General features: G+C 48.6%; 1 pseudogene; it reads left to right on the forward strand.

Annotated features, from left to right (window-relative positions):
- Positions 1–2491: 2491 nt before the first annotated feature.
- LOC139002689 (P2Y purinoceptor 1-like) lies at positions 2492–15537 on the forward strand (annotated as a pseudogene).
- Positions 15538–15758: the final 221 nt, after the last annotated feature.

The following is a 15758-nucleotide window of genomic DNA, read 5'->3' on the forward strand; positions in this document are numbered from 1 at the left end:
ATTGGGTTTTGAATTTATGTAGAAATAGAGTTATGAAATAAAGTTAGCAAGGTCATTAACAGTGTTGGTGGGTACATGACAGCTTAGGTATATAAATTCAATCTCCCACCCAGACATATTCTAATATAAACAGTTTCTTATATAAGACATATAGTGAGTAAATTCAATTCCCCACAACAAATATGTAAAACAAGTTTTGCAGTAACTATCGCCTCAAGGTTAAAGATTGTATTCTATACATGATTATAATAAACCTCTATAATAAAGGGGGAAATGTCTCAAGAGATTTCCTTACGTTCCCAGGAAACAAACCAGCCATAAATTCGATTTCACAAGGAGAAAAGCAAGTACATATAGATCTAACCTTAATAGGACTTTTAACCCACCTGGCCAATACACTTTATTCTCTGTGGTAACTATATGATAACTTCTTCAACCTTATCCCTTATCTTTGGAGCAAAGGATAAGAAGTAGCTCGGTGCTTTGCATTCTCATATAATACACTTGTGTCAACTATCTTTTTTCCTCTCAAGATTTCCCATTAAATACTATTTCTCATTAAATTCCACAGCCTACAATGTCAACTTCCATGCTAGCTGAGGTTGACTCCACGTACCTTCCTTGGGCTATGTTAATCTAAGCTTTCACTACAGACTGGATGAAATCACCTTGAGAGGAAGTACAGACCTGGAAGGGAAAAAGGGCTGGAGCTGGGCCTGGAGGGACTCCAACGTTATCTCAGTTGAGAAGGGTAAGAGAGTGAAGGAGAATGAAAAAAACGTGAAGTAGGATGCGCATTAGAAAAATGTGGTGTTAGGGAAGTTGTAATGGGCATTGCTGCCCAGTATTCAGTCCCTTTCTTGTGGTAACAGGATCACAGATATGCTCACTCTAGGAGCAAGGAATGTGGGTGAAGTTAACTCTCTCTTAAGTCCTAGGGGCAGAGAATTTAACAAAGGCCTGGCCAGTGGTCGGCAAACTGAGGCTCAGCAAACCGCAGCTCGCAAGCCACATGCAGCTCTTTGGCCCCTTGAGTGTGGCTCTTCCACAAAATACCGGCTCTTCCACAAAATACCGACTTCTGCGCATGGGCCACGAAGTTTCAATTGCACTGTATGTGCGCGCCCGCACGTGGTATTTTGTGGAAGAGCCACACTCAAGGGGTCAAACCGCATGTGGCTCGCGAGCCGCGGTTTGCCAACCACGGGCCTAGGCCAATCCATATATTCCATCCTCTTGGCCACCGTGGTTGGTTCAGGGATGAACACAGAGCTTAGGACAAGACACTATGAACAATCAGTGCTAATCTCAGGACTTCCTGCCGAAGGCATAACTTTTCCTACAGGATTTGCACATAATTAAATGAAAGAGTGGAGCTCATGGCAGCCTCTCCTCTACGAGGGGAGAATGTCTATGAGAATGGAGCCCATTTGGAGGACGTGGAGCCAAGAAATAAATAGAGAGAAAGCAGTCTTAGTAACATTACCTGAGCTCCTGCCTCAGACCATACCTAGAGTCAGCCTCACCAAGACAATGATTATATGAGCCAATAAATTACCATTTTTCTTGGCCATCTTTGGCATGGGTTTCTCTGACCGGCAATGAAGTCCTAACTAACAGAGAAAGCAAGAGAAGTGACTGCTACAAGGAGTGCCCGACATCAGCATATCATGATTAGAGGTTTAAACTGAGTCAAAGCTTCCACAGAATTTAGCAACATGGAGGCCATCGGGAATCTGGGCAAGATCAGCTTCAGTGCACAGGTGGGCTGGAAACCAGATTCAGGGGGTCATGTGGGAGATCCGCCATGCACATGTATTATCAATCAAGGCTCCTAATTGATAAAACAGAGCAGGAAGAGTCAGAGAACCAGGAGATCTGGACTCCAGGTACAGACCAGCCACTAACCAGCTGGGGGGCCTTGGGCAAACTGCTCACTTAACCTCCTGCGATTTAACAGTTTCCTCGCCTAGCAAGTAATCAGCCCTGCTTTACACCCAGGGGCCCTGTAGCACTAAAATTCTCGGTATTTTGTTATTTTCAGCAAAGTTATTCTGTTCTGAAACTTCATGGGAGAAGTCATCCATTAGCATTCTCACTAGGTTCTCTCCTGTGCTGCTAAATTAAATTCTCCTTGGCGCAATTTTCATTTCATAGAAGCATTTCACTGAAGGCCATGTCACTGCTGTGGTCAGCTTGTGTAGAGCGCTGGGGTGTGCCCCCTGGCTCTGGCTTCCAAATTGATCTCTTCTCTGTGATCATCCATACTGACATTGTGCCCACATGTCCTCTCTGTTTTGGGGTCCGTATTCCATTTCTACTCATTGTTGCTCTCATTGTTTTCCAGACACAAGATATGGCTCCAGTGTCTGTTCAGGAGTTTCATGGGCCTCTTGAGCCTCTAAAAGACAGAGTGCTTTGCTGATCAGCTTTCATTCTTGGCAGAGTCTTTTCTGAAATGTTGATCATGCACTGCTTTTTACATCACACCATGGACCAGTCCAATGGCAAACTGGACGTTGGCCATGAAGCAAAACACGCACAAAAGGTCAGCAGTTGTTAAAACGCATCCCTTATTCATCTCAATCAGGAGCAGGACGGGAGAGGTTAATTTTTCAATGTGGTAACATACTGTATATATCAGCACTAACAATGAGCTTTTATTTCCCTGAGTCAGCTTTAAAAATAATGTTGACTTTTATGGCCAATACATTATGGATCACCATATTTATGTCAGGATGTATTGGCATGAAAATAAATCAGTGAAAAAATTAATACAGGAGCCTTGTGTTTAAATGAAACTCCTCGCAACTCCACACCTTCCCCTCGTATTTCACCGGAGCGCTTTCCCAGACCTCATCGCTGACATGTTTTACTGAACATGACATCAAGGCCTGTTTCATTCTCTATAACTACTGGTTTTAATCGGTCTTACACATGATGAGGTTCAAAAAAATATCCACTTGGTTCTTTTGCGATAAACATACATAACTGCATTCCATCATTAACAGGACTGTCGATTCGAATGTATGGTTTATGCATGAACAAAATATCTCCATGTCAAAGCTCTGACTGGTACACGATTGATAAATGAAACTCTTTTGTGTTGGAGACCAACTCCAAATAGTATATTTACTACCCACAATTGTTTTAGAGCCATGAGAAGTGTCTAAGTATGTATTTTAGAAAGCAGGCTCAAAATCTAGATGCTAAAAAAAAATGGAGTTTGGTGAAAAAGAAAATTCACTCTCCCAAGTGTGTCTTCTCTTTCTAATGCTCTTCTGTACTCATAGGATGCACCAAAGGCCAGCTGCCCACAGTGCCCTCTGAGAAGAATGCGTTTCTCAAATCCCCTGCAGAAAGAGCAACTCTCAATGTTCACCATGTTGTGTGGTCTTGCTTCCAACTCTGCGATCCATCATAGCAGCCCAGGCCATGATGGAGGGGCCACCCCACCAGCCAATATGTGAGAGAGCCACAGTGTGTGTGTGTGTGTGTGTGTGTGTGTGTGTGTGTGTGTGTGTGTGTAAGAGGCCTGGCTGTTACAGTCCTATCCAAACAGGAATAACAGTGAATACCCAGTCAGTCAGAGTCTCTTGGGAAAATTTCTATAGCTTTGTGCAGAGTTACCCATCTGCAACAGTGAATGCCAAAGGATGCCCAGAGGAAAAGCTGAGTCAGGAGATGCAAGGAAGAAGCAGAAACTGAATAGAGAACAATGAAACAGAGAAGTAATTGACAGAAGAAGGGTGAAGGCATTGGTTGGTAGCTGCAAAAAAAGGAGTCACTAGCCTGGCTGGCATAGCTCCATGTTTAAGCATTGACCTAAGAACCAGGAGGTCATGGTTCAATTCCAGGTCAGGGCACATGCCCAGGTTTTGGACTCAATCCCCAGTAGGGGGTGTGCAGGAGGCAGCCAATTAATCTCTCATCATTGATCTCTCTCTCTCTCTCTCTCTCTCTCTCTCCTTTCCTCTCAGAAATCAAGAAAAATATTTTTTAAATGAGTCACTAATTCTTCCCCTACCCCGATTATTTAATTCATCACCAAGTCATATTCATTTACTCCTTAAATATCCACCGACTTCACCCATTTCTCTCTGTTCCCAGCCTCACCGCGCACATCAAAGCCACCAGCATGTCCCTCCTAGACTGGAGCAAATGCTACTGATCTGTCAAGTGCTCCCTGATCTCTATTCACCAAACAGCATCTAATCTAGTCATCATGTTTATCTGTTTCTTATACACACACACACACACACACACACACACACACATACACACACTAAAGGCTTTAGTAAGATAACATCAATTAGATGTAAATGGGGAAGGCTTTCATATATTAATACAGAACAATATCCTTATGACCTCAAGGTACAGAAAGTTTCTTAATCCAGATACGAAAGCACAAACCATAAAGGAAAATTGACCATTTCAACTATGTTAAAATTAAGAACTTTCACTCCTTAAATAAAAAGTATATATATCATTAAGCCAGGGAAAGCCACAGAGTAGGAAAGAATATCTGTAGCCATGAGTAACTGAAAAGACTTTTATCGAAAATGCTAGTGGCCCAGTGCACAAAATTTGTGCACATTAAAAGGGAATTAGAGAAAATATTTTAATATTGCTATTTGCCCCTTCTCTATAATAGAAGTGTCAGAGATGAAAGAAAATTAGTAAAATGTATATGAAAATTTTCCACCTGTCAGAGTCTGGGGTGCACCAGGACCCAGAGTCAAGTCCTTACCCACCCAAGTGTGCCTCAAAATCTCGTGAGACCCAGACCTGGCCGGCCCCACCCCCATTGGGCTAGATCCAGACCCGGCCGGTCCCACCCTTGTCAAGCCCCACCCGGTGGGGTCGCAGCCTCAGGTCCCCTGGCCTGGCACCAGATGGGGACACAGCCTGAGATCCCCCATCAAGCCCTGCCAGGCTGGGGGCGCAGTCTGAGATCCCCTGTCAAGCCCCACCAGGTGGGAGGCGCAGCCTCAGGTCCCCCATCAAGCCCCGCTGGATGGGAGGGAGCAGCCTCAGGTCCCCCAGCCCAGTACTGGGGCAGGGGGCACACCTTGAGATCCTCTGTCAATCCCCGCCAGGAGGGGTGTGCGGTCTGAAGTCCCCTGTCAAGCCCTGCCAGGCAGAGGGCGTGGCCTCAGGTCCCCCAGCCCGGCACTGGGGTGGGGGGTGTGACCTCAGGTCCCCTGGCCTGGCGCTGGGGCGGGGGACATGGCCTGAGATTTCCCCCATCAAGTCCCACTGGGCAGGGGGTGCAGCCTGATGTCCCCTGTCAAGCCCCGCCAGGTGGGGGCATGACCTCAGGTCCCCTGGCCTGGCGCCAGGGTTGGGGGTGCAGCCTTAGGTCCCTTGGCCTGTGCCAGGGCGGGGGGCACGGCCTGAGGTCCCCCATCAAGCCCTACTGGGCAGAGGGCACACCTTGAGGTACCCTTCAAGCCCTGCTGGGCGGCGGGCACTGCCACAGGTCCCCTGGCTCAGTGCTGGGGCTGAGGGCGTATCCTGAGGTCCCCTGTCAAGCCCTGCCTGGTAGGGGGTGTGGCCTGAGGTCCCCCATCAAGCCCTGCTGGATGGGGGGCACAGCCTGATGTCCCCTGTCAAGCCCCGCTGGGTAGGGGGTGAGACCTGAGGTCCCCGGCCTGGTGCTGGGGAGGGGGGCATGGCCTGAGGTCCCCTGTCAAGCCCCATGGGTTGTGGGGGCGCTCAGCCTCAGGTCCCTGCTGATTGCTTGTTAAGGCTCATTATGGGAATTCCGCCTCCAGTGTGGGCGCAGCCATCTTGTGTTACAGAAACCCCCTGCCTCTGCTGTGGGCACCGCCATCTTTGTGGCAGAGTGATGGTTAATTTGCATATTTCCTCTTTATTATATAGGATGTAAAGAACTCCTAGAAATCAGTTACCAAAAGACAGACAACCCAATAGGAAAAAAAATAAGCAAGAAGAAACTAGAAGAATCACTTCACACAAAAGGTTACAGCAGGAGCCCCTCATCCTCCACACAGAAGCAACACAGAAGAGTCTGGGGAGGGAGGGGGCACCTTGCAAGGCAAAAGGAAAAAGGGGTTGGGCGAGAGAATGCATCTCTTCTGTGTGGCTCTTCTTTCTGATGCTCTCCTGTCTGCAGAGACCATGCCATGCACCCACCATGGCCTGGCCAGTGGGAGACGCAGCTGCTGAACAAATGCTCCTTCTTTCTGGCTCTGAGGATGCTCCTGAGGTTCACTGATTCAGGTTCTCAGAGGACAATCCCTTGGGCCTGAGCACTCGGTTGCCTTTGGTGGGCTAACTCAACACCGCCCCGCCCAGTCTCCCGCCCCCCCTTCCTCATTGCACAGGTCATGCCGCTGGCCCCTCACTCCTGCTCCCTGGGATTGCACTCCCAGATAAAACGGCTGCACAGTGAACCTGGGCTCTGCTTTCTGGGTGACTGAGGTGAGGACAGCATCATTCTCCTCCTCCCCCACTGCAGAGCCATTGTGGAGTCTTCCCACACCACCCCCACCCTAGCAACACCCTAGCAACAGGAAAGGCTATGATGGTGGACAGAACACACAGTGTGTTACCACGTGAACGGCATTTTAGGGGCAGGCTGTGCAGGGAATTGGCTGCCTGAGGGGAAGAGTGGATCCAAGAAGAGGTCCTGGGATACAAGCCCTCTACTCTGAAATGCCTTGGGCAACTTACCGCTAGGCCTAGAGCCCCGGGCTCTGCTACTGATCTCCTCTCTTGCTCCAAACCAAACCAGCTTTCTACATTTCTCCACACAGCACACAGGGAAAGAGTTGTGATGCCTTTAAAGGTCTTTGTCTGATGCTAAGTGAAAGGCAAAGGAAAAAGTTTAATAAAGATTCCCTTTAGGGTCGTGAGCCCAGAGGCAAAGATGGACTTCTACAACCACAAGACTGTATAGCTACTGTTCTTTTACTGCACCATTGATTAAAGTTAAAAATGCTGGGCACTCTCCCTCCCTGGAGCACACCTGTGCCTTTCTCTTTTCCTTCCACTTCCCTTTCCCCCTCCCCACTCCAGGCACCTCCTCCATACCCAGGCATCCCCCCATCCCAGGCATCCCCCCCACCCCAAGCACCCCCTCCACACCCCAGGCACCCCCTCCCACCCCAGGCACCCCTTCCACACCCAAGGTGTGTTACCTTTATCTTCCTCACTCCCAAGCTCGAAGGGCCCTTCCTTTGCCTCTATAACGTGTTCCTAAGCCCATTTCTTTCTTCTATGAATTGCTTCTTCTACCTCTGTGACTTTATAAACAAATATTCTCTTTTTAAAAAATTCTGATTGAAAAATCATTTGGGGGATCATCATTCATAGATGGAGCGAGAGATTATTTTTTTAGCAGCAAGCTTTCTGGGCAGTCACATCAGTTGCAGAGCAGCACCTTCTCTGTGGTGACAAGACAATGCCAGGCAGTGTTTCCCATCACGCCCTGTGCTTTCACCCATTTGACGCTGCCAATTATGTCAGATCCTTGTCAACAGAAAACAAAAATGGTGCAAGCTGCTATTTAAATTAATTATTGACATGAAGTAGTCCCTGTCTCTAGGTAGTCTTCTAAATTATTTAAAGACTCCAATTTGCTTTCCTTATGGAAAAAAAATCACAGCCCCCAGACTCCTACATTTGGGGACAATTCAGACATGGAAGAGGGGTCCAGCCACACAGCAGGCATGAGCCCACACAGTAAATTTATAACAAATTCAGTAAAAAGCGATGTCAGTGCCTTTTCTCTTAAGACTCGAGGTATAGTTTAAACTATAACTATATAGGTTTGCTATGTGGGTCTCACTCTTGACAGGATTTTTAATTCTATTTATTCTGTTACTTCTCTCCTTACCATTATCTCCATACCATGCTTTTCAAGATAGGGTTCTGTCACCTACAACAAAGGCACTGCATCTAGTGACTGTAGGGGTCACCTGCACTTTTATTTCCACGTCATCTCTCTCTCTCTCTCTCTCCTCTCTCTCTCTCTCTCTCTCTCTCCATATATATATATATATATATATATATATATATATATATACACACACACACACACACACACACACACACACACACACCTTTTGTCTTCAATACTGTGGCGATTCTTCTTGGCATTGACTCCACAAAATGTTGAAAGGTGATTCGAGGAATCTGACACCATGCCTGATGAATAGCACTGTCCAATTCTGTGAGATTTGATGGTTGTGGAACCAGCTGCCTGATGGCTCTTTTAACTTAATCCTACAAATGCTCAATTGTATTGAGATCTGGTGATTGTGGGGGCCACCTAAGCAAGGTAAAGTTTCCTTCATGTTCTTGAAACCACTCCTGCACAATACAAGCACCGTGGCATGGTGCATTGTCTTGTTGGAAGAAGCCATCTCCATTGAGATACACCATCAACATGATAGGATGAACTTGATCAGCAATGATACTTAGGTATGTTGTGCTATTCAGACGTTTATAATGATCTGGCCTTCCAGCAAGTTCAGCACAAAATAGCTAATTTGCCTACAAACGTCAGGTGGTCATAATAATCTGGCCACTCAGTGTAGATATAGATATAGATATAGAGATGGAGATGGAGATGGAGATGGAGAGAGAGAGAGAGAGAGAGAGAGAGAGAGAGAGAGATAGAGATAGAGATAGAGATAGAGATAGAGATAGAGATAGAGATTAGAGACCCAGTGCATGAAATTCATGCACCGGTGTGGTCCCTAGGCCTGGCTGGCAATCGAAGCACGAGCGTCTGGCATGGAAGGGCAGGTCCCAGCTGACCTCTGGGCCCTGGGCAGCACCTGGGCCCCCGGGCCCCCGCACACCCCCTTCCACCTGAGTCATCAGGCCCCTTCCTGGTTCCCTCAGCACCTGGGAGTCGGGTGGTGGTGCCACCCCCTGCCACCACCACTGGTTGCCATCTGCAGGGCAATCAGTGGGGCGATCAGGCACTGTTCACACCCACCTTGGCCTGGCGCCACCCACTCAACTGCTCCACCATCCCGCAGTGGTCCTGCTCTCATCGAGGCCAATCAGGCCGGCAGTGCCTCCACTGCCGCCCATTGCCAACACAGCATCGCTAACGCCCGCCATGTTCCACGTCGCCCCCTGGTGGTCAGCACACATCATAGCAAGCAGTCGAACTCCCGGTTGAGGGGACAATTTGCATATTAGGCTTTTATTATATAGGATGTGTGTGTGTGTGTGTGTGTATGTGTGAATTTGGGAATTGGCTGAGTCTCTCTACTTTGTAAAAGTAGTTCAGGCTTGGCTGAACCACTGAGCCCTGCCAGTGTGGCTCAGTGGTTGAGCATTACCTATGAACCAGGGCACATGCCGGGATTGCAGGCTCGATCCCCAGTAAGAGGTGTGGGAGGCAGCCGTTCAATAATTCTCTCTCATCATTGATATTTCTCTCTCCCTCTCCCTTCCTCTCTGAAATCAACATATATATAATTTTAAAAGTAGTCCGGGTTTTCCCCAGATCATAGCATATAGAACTTCCACAGAACCTCTCTGAACCTCGGTTTGCTTAGCTGTAAAATGGGAGAATGCCTGCCATGCTTATCTCACAGGATCCTTTGGAAAATCAATCACAGGAACAGATTGCTTTCACTAACTGTAATACCAATTCATTGTGCAAATTGAACTGTAACTGTAGACAAAAGACCCAGAGGAGGTGGTTTGTTGGTGGAATTTCTCTATGTTCTCAATGAATCATATCTCACCCACAGCTGCTATTCCTGGACTTGAGCCCTACCCCAATTCCTGCTTCCATTTGCAGGAGAAAACTGCAACCTGTCTGTCGGTCTTCCACGCCATCCAGTGGTCTGTTGGCCAAATAACACCAAGTTATCCAGTGGATTTGAAAGACTTGGGGAAAGTAATTCAAAATAATTCAGACTACTTAAATCTACCACTTGATTAAATGTATTTGGGGCCCCCATTTTTAAAAGCTTGCTGAAAAATCAAATAATTAAGTTGTGATATGAACAATAAATCCCTAATTTATCTTTGTAAATTAAGAAACGCATACATGAATCAATAGTTTTTCAGAATAACTTCTAAAAACGAATTCTTATTGTCCATTAAGTAGCTTAGTTGTTTATGAAAGGTCTCCAGATGCAAGTAAAATATTTAATATTAAAAGGAAATTCATATATTTAAGCATATTTATGATACAGTAGTGGCATTTTAAAATGAAAATGAGCAATGCCTACTTTTTTGTCTCAAAATTTTTGACCCAATCACACCTCTACAGTTGAAAAGCAATAACATTTTATTGTCACTCAAATTTATTCATAACTTTTCCTTTATCCAAACTCTGGAAACATGTATCATAAACACTTGTTAAAGAGAGAACAGTGCTTTCATCTTAGCTATGTCATTTCTCTGAGCAGTGATAACTATTTCAGACCATTAAAGCGACAAAGACCTCTTGTCCCCTTTGGAAGAGGCCCACCGTGGTACTCGGGGACCAAGGCTGCTCCCAGGAGGATTTTCTGTTCATCAGGGGCCAGAAATGGAACCAGGCTCTTGGGGCCGCACAGTGGGAAGAACACTGGGTCCAAGGTCAGAAGTCATAGGGTCCATTTAAACCAGAGTTGGTCTGGATTCTCACTTCATTCTTTTCTCAAGGCCCCTTCCCCAGTGAGCTCATTTAAAAAGAAACAAATTCCAATTCTAATTTGTGTCTGTCTTTTTTAAAGCTCTTGAAGAAATGGTGATAAAGAGGGAAAATTGCATTCTGCAGTACACATTCACTTTCTAGAGGTGTACACATCTCTTCTCCTTAGAATCCCATCCACCATGGCCACTGTCCCCCAAATTCTCTCCTCTCTAACCCCCAGCTGGCCTCTCCTTCACTCTGGGTCTTTTCCTTGGTTCTATGAATAGCTACATAGCCTCCAATTCTTCATCCCAGTGAATGCCTCTAGGGAGGCAGGAGAGAATTCTGGGAGGACAGAGGCTAGAGAAGGGACCTTCCAGGTCAACATTGTCACAGCTTTTGGCAGGTAAATTAATACTTCATGGCCTGAGGTTTTCTCCCTCTTCCTTTCTCCATAATAACTTCAATGATGCATAGTCTGAACATTGTGTAGTTCTTTTACACTTATGCCGTGACTAAGAATGGATATCCACACATAAAAAGCTGTCCCTCCACACTGGGTAGGCCTACAAGCGCGTGGAACATATCTTAGTCTGCAAGCTGCTGTAACAAAATACTACTGGCTGGGTGGCTTAACCAACAGATAATGAACTTCTCACAGTCCTGGAGACTAGGAAGTGTAAGATCAGGAACTGTAGGGTTTAGTTCCTGGCTTGCAGGCCACCTTCTCACTGGGGGGAGGGGGGGGGTGGAGATCTACTGTCCTTTATTATAAAGAAGCTAATTCTATTGGATTGGGACCCATTATTATGACCTCTTTTAACCTCAATTACTTCCTTACTCCAAATGCACACTGGGGGCTAGGCGTTCCACCTCTAATGTTGTAGTGGACACAGTTCCGATCACAGCAGAAGGTAATAACCAGGAAGAAAAGTGACCTTACCCAGCTTTCCAGTAGTGAAGCCAGACCTGATCTCCCGTCCTCTCACATAAGCCAAAGAGTGCTGGTTCCCTGGCACCACAGTCTCTAGGACAACAAGGAGAAAGGGGGATGGGGGGGTAGGGAACAGCATGTGTTGGCTTTCTCCTTGTGGTGCCTGAGCCTCTCCTCACTGATTCTTGGAGCAACCTCACCAGAGAGACGTCCCATTCTACAGCTGAGGAGTCCCTGGCTGAGACAAGGTGATTTGTTTCAGATGGTCCTTGTGGTCCTGGCAGGGTGGGACTTCAGTGCTTTGGACCACCCATAGCACGCCGTGAGGGGTGGACACAGGATGCCCGGCAGGAGACAGCCCACTAGAGTAGAGGACGCCGTGAGCCTACGGGCGGTCTTCTCTGACCCTCCTCCGTGAAACTGGACACTAATGCTTCGTCGCAAGGCTGTTCTGAGATTAAATAAGATCACAGGTGTGAATTGCTGGCCGAGCCAGGGCTCCACCAGGCTGCTTCCCTCCCGGCTTCCCTCTGAGGCCCTCCCAGACCTGGGAAGGCAGCTTCGCCTGAAATACTAAGCACCTGCCAGCCTCCCACATGAAAGATTACAGGGAACAAAATGAATGAAAACTCCATTCCTTTTACTCACCAGCCAAAAAGTCCTGCCCTCCCAGTGGGGTGGATTCTAAAGCCAGTGGGCAAGCTGTCCGTTCCTTGGCAGGCTGCAGCAGGGAGCCACTGCCCACAACCTGGGAACACCAGTCCCAGCCTTCAAGCTTCAGGCTTCAGCCCAGGCACGGGCCTCACTCCCCTCCCAGCCTCAGGGACACCCCCAAACCCTCCTCAGGCTCATGCCCATGTCCAATCAGTCCTGTCGCTCCTGCCTCAGCAGCGTCTCTAGGGTCAGGTCCTCCTCTCTGTCCACCCTGCATGGCTTCACCTGGGGTCCTCAGCATGCACATGCACATGAACCGCTACAGCCCCCCCTTAGTCTCACTGCTCCAGGCCCATCCCGTGCTGCTGCCGCCGGTCATCTCCCTCAAGCAGAGCCTCTCCCATCACCGTCCTGCTTAAGGATATGCCCCCTCCTTATGGTGGCATCCTTGAGTTTCGTGCTCCACGCTGGCTCTCCTGCCATCCCAGGACACTGAGCCCTCCCGCCAGCTCCTTGCTTGCGCTGCCCACCCAGGAACATCCGAGCCTCTCTGCCTCACAAGCTCCTCTTTGTTCTCCCAAGCAGCTAAGCAGCTCACAGGGCGCCTGGTCTAGGGAGCCTCCACTCCACCCTCTCGGGGGAGAACTACCACATCCTGCCGGTTTTCACAGCATTTGGACCATTTTTCACATTGTCTGACCATTAGCTTCTGGGCTCTGTCTTCCCTGCCAGACTGCGAGCACAAGGGCTGTTTTATTCAACTTTGCAGTCCCAGTGCCTGACTCAATAGATGCTCAATAAATGTTTGTTGACTGACTGAATGAATGAGGTCTCTCTTCTTTTTATTGTGAATGAAGTTCTATATATTTTAAGTTTACAATCAACCTTCAATGTATCTAAACTTACCTATCTTAATTTTTTCTCTCTTGCCCTGTATTCATTCATCTTTCTGAATGTTAAGTCCTAGAAATAAACATCTTTCCATCCCTGTAGGCTCCATGTTGATTGGCTGACCAACCCACTGACTTCCCAATGGGACCAAATTTGCGGGCCCTACACACAGCTTCCTCGGCTGGTGGCTCTGCCCATTGGATCTGCTCTGTCCGCAGGGATGGGAGTAAGGAAGAAGCCGCACCTGGCTTCATGGCTCAGGCTTGTTTTCTTGGCTGTTCAGGGTGCTGAGGTGGTTAATAGGCAAATCAGTCTCCGTATTCAAATACGCAGTTAATAAATCCTGAAAGAGATACAAATCCAAATCTTCCAGCAGCGCCTGTAGGCAAAACCTGTGCTTTCCCTAATCTCCCTTAACCCCTAAGGATCACCGTCTTTTCCACCATGGCAAGTGGGCTTAGGACTGAGAATGCGAGCCTGGGAGATCTCCCCTGGGAGATTTCCTGACTCTATGCAAAGGATTCTCGCCAGGGGAGGAGTCACGAGGCTGTGTGCCCTGTTTAAATGCAGCAGCACCTACCGGCTACCATGTGCACCTGAGCTTCCTAGCACAACCCAGCCCACAGCGGAGAACATACAAGCCAGTGCAGGGCCAGCCCTGGGACCTGGTAAGCCTAGAAGCCCTCGTGTTGAAGACACGAGTTTAATTCTTTTTTTTTTTACCCCCTGGAGCTGGTCTCTCTCAAACTAGGACTCTGACCACACTTTGGAGTGGAACCACACGTACAGAGCTGATCCAGGTAGAGGCTGATCCAGCCAAGGTCATGATGCTCTGCAGTCCCCCCCCCCCCCCTTTTTTTAAATCCATCTTTTTTAAAATATATTTTTTTTTATTGATTCCAGAGAGGAAGGAAGAGGGAGAGAGAGATGGAAACATCCATGATAAGATAATCACTGATCGGCTGCCTCCTGCAAGTCCCCCACTAAGGGTCGAGCACACAATCTTGACCAGAATTGAACCTGGGACCTTTCAGTTCGCAGGCCGATACTCTATCCACTGAGCCAAACCAGCTAGGCCCTTTTTTGTTGTTGTTAATCCTCACCCAAAGATATTTTTCCATTGATTTTTAGGGAGAGTAGAAGAGAGGAGAGACAGAGAGAAACGTTTATGTGAGAGAAACACATGGATTGGTTGCCTCCTGTGCGAGCCCTAACCAGGGCCCCGGGTCAGGGAGGAGCCTGCAACCAAGGTACATGCCCTTGACCGGAATCGAACCCCAGGAAACTTTAGTCCACAGGCCGATGCTCTATCCACTGAGCTAAACTGGCTAGGGCTGTGGTCCCTTTTGCTTCCCCCCAGGGGCAGTAGGAGCAGCAGGAGCAGTAGGAGCAGCAGGAGCAGCTGGGCTCCCAGAAGGAGCCTCCCAGGAGATGGAGAAGCTGGATACGAATGCCTCAGAGGAACAGGGATTCTGCCAGCTCTCGGAGGACTACAAGCAAATCTACCTCCCCCTGACCTACAGCATCATCTTTGTGCTAGGGCTGCCCCTGAACGGCAGCGTCCTGTGGCTCTCCTGGAACCAAACCAAGCGCTGGAGCTGTGCCACCATCTACCTGGTGAACCTGATGGTGGCCGACCTGCTGTACGTGCTGACGCTGCCCTTCCTTATCGTCGCCTACTCCCTGGGCGACTGGTGGCCCTTTGGGGAGCTGCTCTGCAAGCTGGTGCGCTTCCTGTTCTACACCAACCTCTACGGCAGCATCCTGCTGCTGACCTGCATCTCTGTGCACCGCTTCCTGGGCGTGTGCCACCCCCTGAGGTCGCTGCCTTACCGGACCCGCCGGAACGCCCTGCTGGGTGTAGCTGCCACCTGGGCCCTGGTGGTCCTCCAGCTGCTACCCACGCTGGGCTTCTCCCACACGGCCTACATCAGCGGCCACATGGTCTGCTACGATATGACCAGTCCGGAGAACTTCGATCGGTTTTTTGCCTACAGTATGATTCTGACGTTGTCCGGCTTTGTCTTGCCCTCCTTGGTCATCTTGGTGTGCTACTCGCTGATGGTCCGGAGCCTGGCCAAGCCGGAGGAGACCCTCGAGAAGACGGGGAACACCACCCGGGCCAAGTCCATCCGGACCATCCTGCTGGTGTGCAGCCTCTTCGCCCTCTGCTTTGTGCCCTTCCACGTCTCTCGCTCCTTCTACATCACACTCCGCTTCCTGGCTTCCCAGGACTGCCAGCTCCTGACGGTGGGCAGCATGGCCTACAAGGTGTGGAGGCCTCTGGTGAGCATGAGCAGCTGCCTTAACCCGGTCCTGTACTTCCTGTCGGTTGGGAACAACAGAGTCAGGCTCTTCCAAAAACTGAGGCATGACAAGGTGGGTGAGCACCCAGCTGGAGGCAAGGGAGAGAGACCCCGGGGTGGGCAGATCTGGGTAGTGCCGAGATGAAGGTGAGGGAAGCGAGCTCCAAGATGTTACAGTTACAATGACTTGTTGGAAGACAGTCCTGTGCTGGTGGGAGAGGGACTCACAATTGCCTATTGGTGTCCTGCTGGAAAGGACTGTACATTGAAGTTGAGATTTTAAAATAATATGGAGAGACCTATGTGGAATCTAATGAACAAAATAAACTAATGAACAAAACAGATCCAGAGACAT

This window comes from Myotis yumanensis, unplaced genomic scaffold (assembly GCF_028538775.1).
Source record: "Myotis yumanensis isolate MYYU_CA2020_CCGP unplaced genomic scaffold, mMyoYum1.0.hap1 SCAF_2, whole genome shotgun sequence".
NCBI lineage: Eukaryota > Metazoa > Chordata > Mammalia > Chiroptera > Vespertilionidae > Myotis > Myotis yumanensis.